The 12,970-nt window shown below is 34.4% G+C and overlaps 1 protein-coding gene across 45 annotated transcripts in view; it reads left to right on the forward strand.

The window, feature by feature from the left end:
• LOC119597902 overlaps positions 1 to 12,970 on the forward strand; it is a 61,371-nt gene that overhangs the window by 42,291 nt on the left and 6,110 nt on the right. The gene's annotated exons all lie outside the window — the stretch shown is intronic.

Raw genomic sequence — 12,970 nt, forward strand, 5'->3', positions numbered from 1 at the left:
TTTTTTTTTTATTTTTTTTTAACTTTTTTCTTGTTTGTTTTTTTTTTTTTTTTGTTTTTTTTTTCTTTTTTCCCTGGGCTTTCCCTTTTCGGTTTTTTGGGCTTTTTTTTCCCTCCCCCCTCCTTTTCCCTCATTTTTCTAAATTTCTTTGTTTTTCCTTCTCTTCTGGTCTTTTTTAATTTTTTTTCCTCTTTTTGGTAGTTCTCTATCTTTTTTTTTTTTTTGGTTCTTTTTTCTCTTGGTTCTTTTTTTTTGTGTTTCTTTTTTGTTTCTTTTCCGGTCCTGTGGTTTTCTTCTTTTTGTGTTTCTTTTTTTCCCATCCCCGTTTTTTTCTTTTGGTTTTTTTTCCCCTTTTGTGGTTTCCCGGGCTCTTTGTTCTTTTTAAACCCCCCCTGGGGTTTCCTCCCTACCCTCTTGTGTCTTCTTTTTTCTCGCTTGTTTTCTTTCTTTTTCTTTTTTGTTTTTTTTCCCTTTTTCCCCTTCCCTGTTTTTTTTTGCCCCCCTTTTTCCTTCTTTCCCCCTTTTTTCCTTCCCCCCCTTTTTTTCTTTTCTCCTTTTTCTTCTACTCCCTTTCCCTTTCCCCTCTCTCCCCCCCCCTCTCCCTTTCCCCTCTCTCTCCCCCCCTCCCCCGGTTTTTCCCTTCTCCCTCCCTTCCCCCCCCCCTCTCTCTCTCTCTCTCTCCCCTCTCCCTGTGTCTCTCTCTCTCCCTCCCTCCCCCCCCTCCCTTTCTCTCCCCCTTTTTCCCTCCTCCCCCTCCCCCTTTCCCTTTCTCTTCCCCCCCTCCCCCTTTCTCCCTCCCTCCCCCCCCTCCCTGCGTCCTCTCTCTCCCCCCCTCCCCCTTTTCTCCCTGTTCTCTCTCTCTCTCTCTTCCCCTTCCCTCTCCCTTTCTCTCTCTCTTCCCCCCTCTCTCCCTCTCCCTGGGTCTCTCTCTCTCCTTCTCTCTCCCTCCCCCCTTTTCTCCCTTTCTTCTCTCCCTCCCCCCTGTGTCCTCTCTCTCTCTCTCTCTCCCTCTCCCGGGTTCTCTCTCTCTCTCTCTCTCTCCCCTCCCCCTGTGTCTCTCTCTCTCTCTCTCTCTCCCTCCCTCTGTAGGCAGAAAAGTTCTTCATTATACAAGATGGTAGTGTTAATGGGCTCAGATAATGGGGTGATCCTTGTTTCCACTTTCAGAGATTATTTCTCTTCTGTAGACTTTCTACTATTCCAATATCCAAGAATTGTCTGTCGATTTGGCAGTGGTGGTGCTAGTTTATCTTTGAAAAGATTTCAAGAATTTCGAAAGGTTCAGCGGCTGAGTTTGTTGCGTGCCTTGTTTTTTTAGATTTCTTTTAAAATACATTGTTTTAACATTTCTTGGAAAAGTTTTTCGGTTTTTCTCTTTTAAGATCAAAGCTTCTTACATCCTTTTGAGTTCAGTCATTTTTTTTGACCTAAAAAGTATTTTCCGAAAACCCAATTTCCAACATTTTCTTTAAATTGTTTTTCAAGGAGGAAATTTTTTTTTTTAATCAGGTCATCCTTTCTAAAATCGCTCATGAGTGGTTTGGCATCATGATCATTTTGTTTAAAATCTCTCATATGGGGGCTAATACCTTTTAATGTACAGAAGAAAATTTTTATGGTTTTTGAAAATTTTAAAAAAGTAAATTTCAAATTTAAACATTAAACATGACTTCGTTATACTCGGAAACTGATAAGCCTTGCTTGATGCTCCTTTGTGCAATACTCATTTTATTTTTTTTTATTTTATTATTTTTTTCCAAGCAAAATAAAATTGAATGGATACTACACCACTTTGACGTCTGCAGTTTTGATTACACACACACACACAAACAAAAATAAAAGAATATAGCATAGACAGGGTTGTGTTTGTGGGAGTTTAAAACTAGGTTTCATACATGATCAAATCTACAATTTTTTTGTCATTGTCTTTGGAATACGCTTTTTTAATATCCCCCTTTTTCTTTAAAATAACCCGAAATATCTTTTCCCGTAGGATAAAAACCTAATACAAAATGGGGAAAGGGTCAGTTTTTTTGGGCTGAAGTCCCAATTTGGTAGTCATTTACTTTTTAATTCTTATATAACATGTTTTAGTTTTAAAATATTTAAATTTTAAAGTGAGGCTGAATTTTTCCTCCTAACCCCTTTCAGACAGTTTTCCCCCACAGTAGTAACATTTTTACTTAGTTTATTTAGATATGATTTATCTATGGAAAGCTTCTCCATGAACTTTGAACAGACAATATCTTTTAATATTATTATTTTTTTTAGTAAATGAGGCTGAATTTGCTCCTTGGCCATTTTCATTTTTTTTTTTTTTTTAATCAAATTTGAAAGGCCATAATTTGACGAGGTTTATCATTGATCTGATTTTGTCACATCATTGCTTTGTTTAAAAAAGTCACAAGATTATCATTGTCACTGATAATGAGGTTAAACTTAAAATCATCCAATCGGAAAGAAATTCTACAACTTTTCAAGATTTATTTATTTCAAATCTAAAATCTAAAATTCCTTTTTTTTAATAACCAGTGGCACTTTCTAACAAATGAAAATACACGAAGTTATTAAATTTGTGCAAATCCCAAACTAAATTGTAATGATCAGGCATTTTTTTAAAAGGGATGAGTAAATATGGTTTATAGTTGTAAAAGGAATACTGATGGTGACTATGGGATTTGGTAATAGCCTGATGTAAAAACAAAGTTGTGTAAAAAAACTGACTGGGGGTGGGATAATGGGATAATGGGAAAATGGTATATGGTTTTTGGGATTGGTGTTGGGGGGGGGGGGGGCTATTGGGAAAAAGGGCAAACTCCCCTCTTCTAACCTAGTGCTGATGGGGAGGGAGATGCGTACATGCTATGCTAACTGGCTTTTTTACACACGATGGCTACACTTGTATTAAAAGCCGTTAAGAGTACTGCCTGTCTTGCCCATTCCCCTTTTCCGTTTTTGAAAAAATTTTTTTGTTCTATTTTTCTGTTACTAATGTTTATAAATATGTAAATTTTGTTTTTAATAAAAGTACCCATTGTATTCAAGCATTATAAAATATAATTTTTTTCCTTCAATTCAGGGAAAGGGGGAAAACAGGGAAGTCACAGGTCTACAGTTGACTGCTTTGTGGGTAAGAAAAGCAAACCTTATGTACAAGACTTTTTCAAATTAAAAAGACACACTTTTTTCCCCGTGGCATGGGTTAATATTAGAACATAACTTTATTCTAAAACTAAAAAGGTGACGGAATATTTAAAAAAAAACTAGTGTATGGTTTTTATAGAATATAAAAATTGAAGTTGACTCCTTCCCATTTTTTCTTGGGGGTATTTTATTTTTTTTTGTAATCATACAGAAATACAGTAAAGTCATATTGATTAGCCCAAAAGTTTCCAAGTATTTGATTGAGAACCCCAAAATTTGCTTTAAAAAAAAGTGCCTTGCACAATGGGGCATAAATTTAAGGCTTATCTGGGGCAAAGGCATAACTAAGAACAAAAAACTTATAAATCTCGAAAATTTCTGTCTTAAGTATAGTGTTAGGTTTCTTGTAAACAAATAGTTATATGAAAGGGCTAAACTTTTCACATGTATAACAATTGACTGGAATTGCCCCTTGCCTGATCAGGGCCCCATCTGCCCCAAAAAATAATGTAAATCTAAAATAAATCTGAAAATAATCTGACCAATTTCTTTAAAATCCTGTTTTTTAGTAAAAAAAACTTTTTTTTTTTTACTTTAAATTTCCCTTTTATGATTTAATCTAATTTTTTTTTAGTCTTTACAAGTGTCCTATTTATTTCTTTCAAAAATTTTTTTTCCCTCAACATTTTTTTTCTCGTTCTACAAAAGTATAATCTTTTTTGCAATTATCATAGTTCTTCAGTCTAAAACTATAACCCGACAAGATTTAAAACTTTTCTTTTTTCTGGACATCTGTAACTTGCATTTTTTTTTTTGTTCCCCCCAGTAATGCATAAAATATGCAATATCTGTTTTTAACTTCATGAACACCATATTACTGGTAAGCATTTTCTGGCTTTTCTAGAATTCTTACTATTATACATTTAGCATTTTCTAAATGCTTCGGAGTGTTCATCAGTATAAAAGTTATATTTATTGGGGTTGATCTAAAGCAACCCATTGCTATACTCGAAACTAAATTTGATAGTTAATATTTTTTCAATTCCATATATCAAATAGAATACAGAATATTATTGGTTAAGTTCAGATATTAACATTTATAATTATTAGCCTTATTGGACATTTTTTTCATTTGTTAGTAAAGAAGTAAATCCTGTTTATATGAAATTCCATCATGTATTATCTAGATCTGGCTAATGGAGTATTCTCTTTAAATTGTATAATTCCTCTGCAAGTCTATTACTGGTAATGCCACTGTGTACTTTAATTTTGCTTGAATCATGTTGGATCAGATTTTTAGACATTTCCAGGGACCAATTTGTTGTATATTTTCCTTTTTTAATTTTTTTAAAAATTAATACTTTGTTAGGCATTTGCTACTGGAAGTCCTTCATTTCTAGTGGATTATAAGGAATTGTTTCCTGATAATTTTTTTTTTCTTTTTTCTTGAATGTGTTTGGAATCCAAAGTTGTACAAAAAGTTTTCCAAAGATTTCTCTCCTTTTGATTGTCTTACTTTTGCCACTCCATTTGGTTTTCCTTTAATTTTTTCCTCCATTTGTAAAATGGTGAATCTTGCCCATTTATATAAAAAATCTCACGAGATACATTAGTGAATCAAATGCTAATAAGGACATAGCCAAGAGATTTTTTTTCTGATGGGCTGCGACGTCACAATGTCTTTGCCATGTAGCCCCATGTTTGTAAACTTGGTTTACTAATCAGAATAAGTTACTCAAGGTTTCAGACTGGTTATTGAGATGGAGACAACAGTACATTAGATGTGGGGGGGGGGGTTGTTCTTCCTGTTTTAATGGTGTTATAGCTTGAGTATTGTCAGGGATTCTTGGCATAGGTCTAGCAGGACTGAGTTTTTTGTCTAGGCCAAGATCAACATAAAGAGGCATATAACCTCTTCAGGTTGTCCTCTACAGATAGTTTCTTAGGTTAGCCACATTTTCTGAGGTTAAACTGAAGTATCACTAGATAATGAATCTTGCCTCTCCTGCCTCCCCCCTTCCTTTCTTTTTCCCTATCCTTTTGTGTGTCTTTTGTTTTCTCTCTTCTCTCGTGTTTTTTGTTTTTTTTTTTTCTCTCTCTCTTTTCTCGCTTCTTCTTTTCTCTCTCTCTCTCTCTCTCTAAAGAATATTAGGTTTAATTTCGTTTTTTTTTCCCTTTTTTTTAAATTTTGGGTTTTTTTGGGCTTTTTTTTTTTTTTTTTTTTTTTTTTTTAAAAAATTTTTTTTTTTTTTTTTTCCCGGGTTTTTTTTTTTTTCCCCCTTTCTTTTTTTTTTCTCTTTGTTCCCCTTTTTTTTCTTTTTTTCCTTTTAAAATTCTTTTTTTTTTTTTTTTTGGGTTTTTCCCCTTTCTTTTTTTTTTTTCTTCCTTTTTTTGTTTTTTTTTTTCCCTTTTTTTTTTTTTTTCCCCTTCTTTTTTTTTTTTTCTTTTTTTTTTTTCTTGTTTTCCTCCTCCCTCCTTTTTTTCCCTTTCCCTTTTGTGGTTTTTTTTTCTCTCTCTCTCTCTCTCTCTTTTTCTTTTTTTTTTTTTTCCTCTCCCCTTTTTTTTTTCTCTCTCTCTCTTTTTTTTCTTTTTGTTTTCTTCCCCTCTCTCTCTCTCCCCCTTTTGTATTTTTTTTTTCTCTCTCTCCTCTCTTCTCTCTTCTTTTGGTCTTTTTTTTTTCTTTTTTTCCTCTCTCTCCCTTTTGTGTCTTTTTTTTTCTCTCCTCTCTCCTCTCTCTCTCTTTCCCTCTCCTCCCCCCCCTCTCTCTCTTTTTTGTGTTTTTGTTTTCTCTCTCTCTCTCTCTCTCTCTCTTTTTGTGCCCTTTTTTTTTTTTTCTCTCCCCTTTTTCTCTCTCCCCCTTCTCTTTTTGTGTCTTTTTGTTTTTTCTCCTCTCTCTCTCCCTCTCTTTTTTTTTTTTTTTCCTCCCTTCCCTTCTTTTTTTTCTTCTCTCTCTCTTTTGTGTCCCTCTCTTTTTTCTCCTCTCTCTCCTCTCTCTCCTTCTCCCCTTCTCTTCTCTCTTTTTTGTCTTTTTGTTTTTTTTTTCTCTCTCTCTCCTCTCTCCTCCTCTCTCTCTCCCTCCTCTCTCTCTCTCTCTCTTTTTGTGTCTTTTTGTTTTCTCTCTCCTCTCTCTTCTTTTTTCTTTTTTTTTTTTTCTCTCTCCGTCCTCCTCTTTTTTCTTTTTTTTTCCCTCTCTCTCCTGCTTTTGTGTCTTTTTGTTTTTCTCTCTCTCTTTTTCTCTCCTCTCTCCCCTCTCTTCTTTTTGTGTTTTTTGTTTTCTCTCTCTCCCCCCTCTCTCTCTCTCTCTCTCTTCTCTCTCTCTCTCTCTTCTCCTCCCCTTTTCTTTTTTTTTTCCCTTTTTTTTTTTTCCCCCCTCCTCCTCTCTCTCCCCTTTTTTTCTCTCTCTCTTCTTTCTCTCTCTCTCTCTTTTGTGTCTTTTTGTTTTTTCTCTCCCTTTTCCCTTTTTCTTTTTTTTTTTTTGTTTTTTTTTTCTCTCTCTCTCTCTCTCTCTCTACTCTCTTTTCTCCCCCTTTTTTTTCTTTTTTTTTTTTCCTCCCCTCTCTCTCTCTTTTTTTCCCCTTTGTGGGTATGTCGGTAAGCACCATTATTGGGTTTTTAAATTGTAATTTATTTTTTCTGTTGTTCATTGTTATACAGGTCTATTTGCTTGCAAGTTCCTGTTTTGGAAGCAAGGCTGTTCTTTTTTTGTTTATGAAAATGACCGAGACCAAAATTGCGTTGCATCCCCTCCATTTGCCCAAGCCCTTCCTAACCTGTCCTGGCTCCCCCCCCCTTATCATGGCTTGGTCTCCATATGGTTTAAACTAACCTGTTTTTTTGCGATTTGGTTTTTGCCCGGGCATTTTGTGTATCGTAGTACAATTTTTTTCTTTACGTGTAATGTTTCGCTGTGAGGCAGGTGTTGTTTTTATGCATACTAAAGTATTCCATGTTGTAAAAGCCCGTATTCTTTATAATTTTTATTTTTCCTGACAGAAAATTGAGCTATTCTGGGGAGTGAGAGCAACAGGTTTTGCTTGTACGGTTTTTGCGAAAATTTGGTAGTTTTACAGCCTCATTCCCCCAATTTTTAACCTTTTCTTGCCTATTAGAAGTAGAATTTTTTCGAAACAATATAGGGTATTGGTTAAATTGTAACAAAGATGCGATTTAATCCATACTAAATTGTCCTGGGTTTCCCAAAAAAGGATTAACATAATTATTATTACCCTGACATACGTGAAAGGTCCCCCTTTAAAGTGTGTGTTTATTTGGTAGACTATGAATACTTGTTTGGCCGTGACAGTATTTTGCAACTTTCTATTTAAAAAATTTTTTTTGCAGAAATTTTTTCATGAAATGACAAAGGGTTCCTTGTCTCATATAGCTGTGTGAAAATGAAAAATTTGCTTTTTTGGGGGAAAATTTTCGGCTGAAGCGTACAAAGCCGCCCTTTGAAAAGGAATGGGGGATTTCTTTTGTCAAAGGGTTTTTCATATAACCTCTAAGTTCAGTCTCTGGAATATGGTAAATTTGTTGACCTTCATGCTTTTGGCACTGAGAGGGTGGAGACCCGGGGTTTCTGTCGGTGGGTCTGGGGGTTTTCCTTTCCAAGTGAATAAAAAGCTTTTTAGCTTTCAAAATGTGATTTCCCAAGGTCCCCCCTCCCAGGCAAGGAAAGGGTTTTTTGGGGTGGTAAAATTTTTTTCAAATCATGAAAAGTTGCAGTATTTTTTTAAACTTCAGGTTTTTTGGAAACTCTCTGTAAAAAGATTCTTGAAATTCAACATTGTTGGGGGAAATTGATTTTTTTTTGGCTGTGCTATAATGGGGACCCTTAAATTTTACCCCCCTAGAAAAAGAAAACTAAAAAATTTTTAATTTTTTTCCAAAATTGGGGATGTTTGCTTTAATTTTTTTTATTTTTTGCCTTTTGGCCTTTTTTTCGGGTGAAAAATAACAAAATTTTCCTTTTTTTTGTACTCCTGCATGGGATAGTTCTCCCTCCCCCCCCCCTTTTTGGGCCCTCAATTTGATTTTCTCTCCCGCGGATTTTCCCTTTTATTTTCCCGATTGATTATTATTTGGGATCTGTAAGTGCTTTTTAAGTAAACAACTTGTTTTCTTTCTGAAAAGGGAAAGTTTTTCGCTGGGACTGTATTAAAAGTTTTTTAAATTTTCCTGAATTGCTACAAATCTTTTTAAACAAAGTGTTATTTATTTTTTGAAATGGTGTGAACCTTGTTGTAAAAAGCCTTATTGTGGTTGGAAAGCAAGGGAAAAAAAGGAAAAACCTAAACCAAGTTTTGGGGGTGACCCATTTGCTCTGGCAAAATTTTGGCTGTTTTCTAACGTCCCCGTGTGTGCGGAAAAAAAATTTTGTTTCTTTAAAATTCTATGTTTTTTTTTTTCCCGGAAAATTCTTCAAATCTTTGGGATTTGAGGGCGTCGCTGCTGGGAAAAAAAAAAAAAAAAGAAAACTTTGGACTTGGAAAAACTTGTCTTTTTGAAAAATTTTTTATTTTGTATATGTATGTAGATTTTGGGTTATTTTTTATGAGATTCTGCAGATACGGTAATTCTGTGTAAGAGTAAACTGGAATTGCATGGTTAGTTTATTTTAAGACCCTTAACTCTAATATCTAAATTTGAGGGTGTCTTTTTTTCTTAATTATGATGAATCAAAAAGTTAGGATTAAAATTAATTTTTAATTTTTTTTTTTTTTTTTTTTTTTTTTTGAAAAAGTGGATTGTTCTCCTTTAAACTTTTTTACTTCATTGTTTGCGCTTTTTTTTTTCGAAAATGGGGGGGGTAAACAAAAGGGTTAAAAAGGTTCCCAAACTTGCAAAGGGAAGGGGGTTTGTAAAATTTTGATTCCCGAAAAAATTTTCCTATATTTTTTTGAAATTGACTCAGTATGTGATTGCCCATAGTTCAAGTATTTGATTTGAGAACCCTCAAATTTGCTTGAAAAAAAAGAGTGCCTTGCACAATGGAGCATAATTCAAGGCTTATCTGGGTCAAGAGGCATAACTAAGAACAACAAACTTATAAATCTCGAAATTGCTGTCTATAAGTATAGTGTTAGGTTTCTTGGTAATCAAATAGTTATATGAAGGTCTAAACTTTGCACATGTATAACAATTGACTGGAAGTTGCACCCTTGCCTGATCAGGCCACATCTGCCCAGAAAGATAATGTAAATCTAAAGTAAATCTGAAACATAATGCTGACCAATTTCTTTAAAATCCTGTTTTGAGTAAAAATGACTTTTTTTTTTTTTACTGATAATTCCATTATATGATTTAATCTATATTTTTTTTAGTCTTGATCAAGTGTCCTATTTATTTTCTGTACAAAATTGTTTTTCCTCAACATTGTTTTATCTCGTTCTACAAAATGTATAATCTTTTTAGCAATTGATCAGTAGTTCTTCAGTAACTAAGCATATAACCAGACAAGATTTAAATCTTTTCTGTTTTCTGGACATCTGTAACTTGCATTTTTATTTTTGTTCCCACTAGTAATGCATAAAATATGCAATATCTGTTTTTAACTTCATGAACACCATATTACTGGTAAGCATTTTCTGGCTTTTCTAGAATTCTTACTATTATACATTTAGCATTTTCTAAATGCTTCGGAGTGTTCATCAGTATAAAAGTTATATTTATTGGGGTTGATCTAAAGCAACCCATTGCTATACTCGAAACTAAATTTGATAGTTAATATTTTTTCAATTCCATATATCAAATAGAATACAGAATATTATTGGTTAAGTTCAGATATTAACATTTATAATTATTAGCCTTATTGGACATTTTTTTCATTTGTTAGTAAAGAAGTAAATCCTGTTTATATGAAATTCCATCATGTATTATCTAGATCTGGCTAATGGAGTATTCTCTTTAAATTGTATAATTCCTCTGCAAGTCTATTACTGGTAATGCCACTGTGTACTTTAATTTTGCTTGAATCATGTTGGATCAGATTTTTAGACATTTCCAGGGACCAATTTGTTGTATATTTTCATTAATTTTTAAGATATGTCCTATAAATCAATTTTTTTAAATGTTGGATATTGGAAATATGACATTTTTTCAATTCGTGTGGATATTTTCCTTTTTTAATTTTTTTAAAAATTAATACTTTGTTAGGCATTTGCTACTGGAAGTCCTTCATTTCTAGTGGATTATAAGGAATTGTTTCCTGATAATTTTTTTTTTCTTTTTTCTTGAATGTGTTTGGAATCCAAAGTTGTACAAAAAGTTTTCCAAAGATTTCTCTCCTTTTGATTGTCTTACTTTTGCCACTCCATTTGGTTTTCCTTTAATTTTTTCCTCCATTTGTAAAATGGTGAATCTTGCCCATTTATATAAAAAATCTCACGAGATACATTAGTGAATCAAATGCTAATAAGGACATAGCCAAGAGATTTTTTTTCTGATGGGCTGCGACGTCACAATGTCTTTGCCATGTAGCCCCATGTTTGTAAACTTGGTTTACTAATCAGAATAAGTTACTCAAGGTTTCAGACTGGTTATTGAGATGGAGACAACAGTACATTAGATGTGGGGGGGGGGGGGTTGTTCTTCCTGTTTTAATGGTGTTATAGCTTGAGTATTGTCAGGGATTCTTGGCATAGGTCTAGCAGGACTGAGTTTTTTGTCTAGGCCAAGATCAACATAAAGAGGCATATAACCTCTTCAGGTTGTCCTCTACAGATAGTTTCTTAGGTTAGCCACATTTTCTGAGGTTAAACTGAAGTATCACTAGATAATGAATCTTGCCTCTCCTGCCTCCCCCCTTCCTTTCTTTTTCCCTATCCTTTTGTGTGTCTTTTGTTTTCTCTCTTCTCTCGTGTTTTTTGTTTTTTTCTCTTTTTCTCTCTCTCTCTCTCTCTCTCTCTCTCTCTCTCTCTCTCTCTCTCTCTCTCTCTCTCTCTCTCTCTCTCTCTCTCTCTCTCTTTTGTCTCTTTTGTGTCTTTTTGTTTTCTCTCTCTCTCTCTCTCTCTCTGCTTCTTTCTCTTCTCTTCTCTCTCTCTCATCTCTCTCTCTTTTGTGTCTTTTGTTTTCTCTCTCTCTCTCTCTCTCTCTCTCTCTCTTTTTTCTCTCTCTCTCTCTCTCTCTTTGTGTCTTTTTGTTTTCTCTCTCTCTCTCTCTCTCTTTTGTGTCTTTTTGTTTTCTCTCTCTCTCTCTCTCTCTCTCTCTCTCTCTGTGTCTTTTTGTTTTCTCTCTCTCTCTCTCTCTCTCTCTCTCTCTTTTTTGTGTCTTTTTGTTTTTTCTCTCTCTCCTCTCTCTCTCTCTCTCTTTTGTGTCTTTTTGTTTTCTCTCTCTCTCTCTCTCTCTCTCTCTCTCTCTCTCTTTTGTGTCTTTTTGTTTTCTCTCTCTCTCTCTCTCTCTCTTTTGTGTCTTTTTGTTTTCTCTCTCTCTCTCTCTTCTCTCTCTCCCTCTCTTTTGTGTCTTTTTGTTTTCTCTCTCTCTCTCTCTCTCTCTCTCTCTCTCTTTTTGTTTTTCTCTCTCTCTCTCTCTCTCTTTTGTCCTTTTTGTTGTTTCTCATCTCTCTCTCGTCTATCTCTTGTATCTTTTCTCTCTCTCTCTTTGTCTTTGTTTTCATCTATCTCATCTCATTCCTTTTCTCATCTCTCTTTATTGTTCTTGATACCGAGATCAATTCTCTCTCTCTCTTCTTTGCTCTCAACTCTCTCCTCTCTTCCTGCTTCCCTCTTTCTGGCTTGTCTCCATTGTGTTTCTCTGTTTTTCTCTCCTCTGTTTTTGCTGTCATTTTGTTTTCTGTCATCTTCTCTCTTCTTATCTCTCTCCTTTGTGTCGGTTTTGTTTTCTCTAACTCTCTCTCTCTCTTTATGCTCCTTTTTTATATTTCTTTTTCTGCGCTTGGCTTTCTAGCTGAACACGTCTTCTTCTTACGTTCTTTTGTGTCTGTTTGGTAGTTTTCTGCCTCAGTCTCCTCGTTCACTTTTCTTGCCCTATTAGAATGATTTGTGATAACATATGGCTATTGTTTGTTACAAATCATATGATACATACTAATTGTCTCTCGTCATTTAAAGGAACATAATGCTTATTACCATGCTACTGACGAAGTGCTCCTTCGTGGTTTGTTTATTGGTAGGACTATGAATATTGCTTTTTTCCTTGAAGCTTTTTGTCATAACTTTCATCTTTCAATTCATGGACTGGCATTGTGTAATCAATGTTTTTATGTATGCAGCAAAGGTCCTTTCTCAATAGCTGGTTGAATATGATAAATTTCTTTTTCTGAGAATGTTCTGTGTGAGGTACGAGCCAGCCCTTGTAACGGTATGTGATTTGCTATTGGTCAAGTTTCATATTATAACAAGTCTAAGTTCTTTACTAATTGTTGTATGATTAGTGACCTTATGCTTTGGACTGAGAGGTGTGGAGACCACGGTTGCTGTGCTTGCATCTGTAGGTTCCTGACTGAATAATGCATTTACTAGCTTCTCCTGGATTTCCCACTGATATCATGCCTTTCAATTGGTGTATACCTTTTGTTATTGGACAATGGATATATGCTGGCAATTTTGTGTTCTAGGTACATTTTTCTGTGAGTAAGGATCCTTAGTGGTGTTTTGATCTAAACATGTTTAGTGATTTGATATAATTATATCAATTAGCTATTATGTAGACAGTTGCTATAGTTTGGAGTACTCGTCTAAGTTACGTGCTTTAAAGTATCCTTCAAGGAAAGTAAAGTAAATATAATAGTAATAATTTTTCTGAGAAGGTTTGGAATTTGTTTTCTTTTTTTTTTGCATCTGTTTTTTAAAGGTTCTTGCAATAATGT

The sequence above is a fragment of the Penaeus monodon genome, chromosome 40, assembly GCF_015228065.2.
Source record: "Penaeus monodon isolate SGIC_2016 chromosome 40, NSTDA_Pmon_1, whole genome shotgun sequence".
Classification (NCBI taxonomy): domain Eukaryota; kingdom Metazoa; phylum Arthropoda; class Malacostraca; order Decapoda; family Penaeidae; genus Penaeus; species Penaeus monodon.